Source organism: Eptesicus fuscus, chromosome 14 (assembly GCF_027574615.1).
Source record: "Eptesicus fuscus isolate TK198812 chromosome 14, DD_ASM_mEF_20220401, whole genome shotgun sequence".
In the NCBI taxonomy this organism is placed as follows: domain Eukaryota; kingdom Metazoa; phylum Chordata; class Mammalia; order Chiroptera; family Vespertilionidae; genus Eptesicus; species Eptesicus fuscus.
Genome location: NC_072486.1, coordinates 11,456,611 through 11,461,763, shown reverse-complemented (window position 1 = coordinate 11,461,763; position 5,153 = coordinate 11,456,611). Strand labels below are relative to the sequence as shown.

At 39.3% G+C, this 5,153-nt stretch overlaps 1 non-coding gene across 1 annotated transcript; it reads left to right on the top strand.

The window, feature by feature from the left end:
- Positions 1 to 4,226: 4,226 nt before the first annotated feature.
- Positions 4,227 to 4,333, top strand: LOC114235012 (U6 spliceosomal RNA). The gene has a single exon (XR_003621195.1). It is a non-coding gene; the product is annotated as a U6 spliceosomal RNA (small nuclear RNA).
- Positions 4,334 to 5,153: the final 820 nt, after the last annotated feature.

Genomic DNA, 5,153 nt, shown 5'->3' with positions numbered 1-5,153 from the left:
GTCATGGGTTTGATTCCTGGTCAAGGGTGCATACCTTGGTTGCAGATTCAATTCCCGACCCCGGCAAGATGCATGGGGGAGGCAACCAACCAATGTGTCTCTCACATTGGTGTTTCCTCTCTCCCTCCCTCCCTCCCCTCTCTCTAAAAATCAATGGAAAAAATATTCTCGGGTGAGAATTAACAAAAGTTGGCCAGCAGATAAAACCTTTTTTTTCTTTTTCGTTAAGGACCTGGAATCTGGACACCTGAATAAATATTGGTTTGGCAAGATCCCAATTTTAATACCATTGAGACAGAAGGGGACACTGACCGGGAGTTTATTATCAACAAGCTTACTTATAAAACATCCGAAGTTTTAATATTGTGACCCCTCACTACTTTCCCCCCTTCTCTGTGCTTTCCTTTTGAAATTGAAAATAAATGAATGTACCTTCTTTATAAACCAGAGATCCGGTTCTTGCTAATGCTGACAGGACCTGATACTGCACGGGGTGTTTGTGCAGTAAATACCATGAATAGTAGCGGAAGGGTATAAAAATCAGGGGAAGTAGTCCTTAGAATACATTTACAAGTATTGTTTCCCTACCCTTTCAAGTTCTTGAGCTTTAAGGTAATGAAGATAATATGTTGTTAAGACGAAGAAAATCATGAGCTTGATAGTTATATTTTCCTATTCTATTTCTGACATACAAAGAATAGCTCAGGTTTGTTTTTTTATTTTGGTTGTGTTTGTGTGTGTTGTGTGTGTGTGTGTGTGTGTGTTTGTGTATCACTAGAGGATATTTTTTCCAGTGATTTCTAGAGAGAGTGGAAGAAAGGAAGGGGAGGAGGAGACAGAAACATCGATGTGTCTCACATCGATTGGTTGCCTCCTGCATGCACCCCCACCAGGGCCAGGGAACTTGTAACCTAGGTATGTACACTTGACTGGGAATCAAACCCTGACGTGTCCACAGGCCGATGCTCTAATCACTGAACTAAATCAGCCTTCGCTCAAGTTTGTTTTTTTAAATATCCCACCAGGCTCCTAGCTGGCTCATATGTATTGGTTACTTTACCCTACAAGGCTAATGAATAGTGCTTAATTTCACTTTGAAATGTGTGTGTGTGTTTTAAGGGGTAAGATTGAATGGCTGTTTTACATTATATTTAGTTTTTACAAATATATTATTTTTTTATTAAACCGATATGAAAATTGGGTGTCAAGCAAAAGATCAGAATCTCTAACATGAAGAGGAGTGTAAATAGTATGTGTATTTGTATGTAGCCTGTAAGACACTTAGTCCCTTTTTGGTTGAATAAATGAATTTGTACCTTTTACGGAACAAAGAGCAATTTAACAACTTAAAAAATTTTAACTATAATCCAATAGTTGATTTGGTATAATCAAGGGAGTTGTAGTAAGTGCCAATTTTTCTTGTTAATAATACTCATAGCTTGCCGAAACTGGTTTGGCTCAGTGGATAGAGCGTCAGCCTGCAGACTGAAGGGTCCCAGGTTCAATTCCAGGTCAAGGGCATGTACCTTGGTTGTGGGCACATCCCCAGTAGGGGGTGTGCAGGAGGCAGCTGATCGATGTTCTCTCTCATCGATGTTTCTAACTCTCTATCCCTCTCCCTTCCTCTCTGTAAAAAAATCAATAAAATATGTTTTAAAAAAATAAAATAAAATAATACTCATAGCTTGATCTCTCTTCTGATTATAGTTTATCCTATGAATGTGCTGCACTTTTCAGATCACGGTATCATTAACTTATCTCTTAATAGAGAATACTTAAGAAGGGGGGATTGAGGTTCGATCACATACGAGAAGCAACTAATGAACACATAAATAAGTGGAGCAACAAATCAATTCTCTCTTCTGTCTCTTTCTTTAAAAAAAAAAAAAAAAAAAAGCCAGCAGCTCCCAAATCTGCAAGTCTGCCTGCCTCTATGGAGACATTGAGTTTTTCTCTCTCTCTGATGTTCAATTTAAAAATTCTTTTTTAATACTCACCTGGGGATATTTTTTCATTGACTTTTAGAGAGAGTGGAAGACAGAAATATCGTTGTGAGAGAAACACATTGATTGGTTGCCTCCTGCATGAGCCCAGACCAGGGAAGAGTCTGCAACTGAGGTACATGCCCTTGACCAGCACTGAACCCAGGACCCTTCCGTCCCCCGGTTGACACTATCCACTGAGCCAAACTGGCTAGGGCCAATTCAAAAATTCTTTTAAGAGATTTCTGATTAGCCTGGCTCAGGTCAGATGGCCTTCCTCCTCGAATTATCAACTGTAAGACGTGGGAAAATATGATTGCATCAATCACAGAAAGAATGTCTTCCAGAAAAGGGTGGGTGTTTTATATATTAAAAAATGTATAACTAATGCAAAGAATTTCAGCCAGTTTGAAAATGCTTTATTAACCTTTGTCCTTGCTTTTTAGAAAACTAATGTGAATATTTTCACTGTTGAAACATCATAGAACTTCCTACCAACTCTACTTTTCTAGTGAATATTCAAATCTGCCCCTCTCCTTAAATTTAAGTACTGGGGAAAAACTGACTAGGGAGTGTGTGACAAGAGCATTGATGTTGAAAGCTATTCTTATTATTCCATGAATGCATAATTTTCACTTTTTAAAGATAAAACCATAGACTCAACCTTTCATCCTTATTCAGAAGTTCTGCGTTTTAGCTTCTTAAAGAAAAAAAATAATACAGAAGCTAAATATTAAAGTGACCTTTTATAGCAACCTTTTTTAAAAAATATATATATTTTTATTGATTTTTTACAGAGAGGAAGGGAGGAGGATAGAGAGCTAGAAACATTGATGAGAGAGAAACATCGATCAGCTGCCTCCTGCACATCCCCTGCTGGGGATGTGCCTGCAACCAAGGCACATGCCCTTGACTGGAATCAAACCCGGGACCCTTCAGTCTGCAGGCCGACGCTCTATCCACTGAGCCAAACTGGTCAGGGCTATAGCAACCTTTTTTAAAAAATAATTTCAGTATCTACTACAAGGATCAAGCTCGGTGGTATCCATGAAATTTTACCTATTCCCCTAGTGCATTTATTGGATATTGATAACACCCTAATTTAATATTCTGAATTGGTCATTCTGGAACAGTAAACTAATATTTTTATTATTTATTTTGTTAATTATGGTTTTTATTGTGGTAAAAAGAAAAGACATAGCACAAGATGTCATTCTTAACAAAGTTGCAAGTGTACAGCACAGTACTGTTAAACTATTAAGCTAATATTTTCAGAGCTCCAAAGCCACTTTGATGAGCAGTAGGAGAGAGTCAAGTGAGAAGAGAAACGGGCAGATCTCCAGGGGAAAAGCCTAGATGAGAATGGGCATTTGAGAAGGTAGATCTTCCATTCAGGATCCATGCCACTACTTCCCAAGGCCTTTTTGGTACTCCAGTAACCGAATGCCTTTAACTAGATCCCAAGATGGACTCGCTTTAAAGTTAATTCATCTTTCTAGCAAATGGTATCACAGTGCGTTTCCTGTTGTGCCCTCTCATTCCTCCAGCCTCTTCGTTTAGCTTTCATGGACATCTGATTCCTCTGCACCAGGAAAACTTTCTGAGTAATGGAAACTTATCTGTGATGTGCTGAAAAAGATAGCAGTTTGGGCGCTTGGCAGAGGGGATGCTGTCGCTTTTCTTGCAGTTTGTTATCCAGCTCGCGGAAAGCCGAGCTCCGCACTGTTCCAGGACCAGAGCATTACGTCTAAGAGGGAGGACTCTTACATTGCACCTCTCTCTTGTATTATAAATAAATAGGAGACTGATCTCTCCACACGTGGTGGTTATGCAAATGAGGGCAGATGAGGACCCAAGCTTTCTCCCTCTTCTAGAATGTAAGTTCAGGGGAGCCAGTTTCTGACTTTTTCACTGCTGTATCCTTAGCTCAGAGAAGAGAACCTGGTATAAAGTTGAAGAAGGGAGGGAGGAAGAGCTCTGGATTTAAATTTGGGCTTAAAATAGATAGCATTTCTACCATTCAAAAACTCAAAAAGGATCTGCCAGAAGAAGAGTAAACCCCTAAAATAAAGGAAGCTCAATATATAGATCACATAAAGGCTGGAAAGGGCAAAATTATATATTTTAAAATTTCAAGTGTGGCAATTTGGCTGAGCCAAGTGCCTGAATTAATAAAATAAACCTGGAATGTACACTCTCCCCGCCCCCCAAATCCTGAAGCCTACTTTAAATTTAGCCCACACAGTGCTCGCTTCAGCAGCACATATACTAAAATTGGAACGATACAGAGAAGGTTAGCATGGCCCCTGCGCAAGGATGACACGCAAATTCATGAAGCATTCCATATTAAAATAATAATAATTTAGCACACCATCTGCAATAGTCTCCCTTGTGCTTAACATTGTTTTCTGAACTGTTGATAATTTCTCCTATTACTCCTCACTTGTCTAAAAACATATTTGTCTGTGGTAGCAAATATGCATTCCCCATTTAGTGTATATATTCCAAGAAAAGTGGTCTGGATTGGTCCTATTTTGCCTTTTTTTTAAATTGATTTTTAGAGAGAGAGAGAAAGGGAGAGGGAGAGAGAGAAACAATGATGTGAGGGCGAAACATCGACTGGCTGCCTCCTGTACGCCCCCCACCCGGGATCAAGCCAGCAACCTGGTCATGTGCCCTGACCAGGAACTGAGCCAGCAACCAACTGCCACACGGGCCAGGAAGGAAGAGCAGTGAAAAGATAGCAGGAATTATGAGTACATGTTCATTTTCAGGGGTGAATTAAATCCATGGTGGAATTTGCTATCATTCCTTCCAACAAGCAGGCTCAAATTAAAAATGGTACTATTAGTTTCTCTCTCATCGATGTTTCTAACTCTATCCCTCTCTCTTCCTCTCTGTAAAAAAAATCAATAAAATATATTTTAAAAAATGGTACAATTATTATGAAAGAAGTACCGCCCATTTGCTGTTCTTGCTTGGTACTGTCCTAGGTGTTGGACCCAGGTCTATTTCAGACAGACATTTTTCTTCCTTTTTTTAAAAATTTATTTATTTTTTAAAATATATTTTTATTGATTTTTTACAGAGAGGAAGGGAGAGGGATAGACAGTTAAAAACATCGCCCGCAACCAAGGTACATGCCCTTGACTGGAATCAAACCTGGGACCC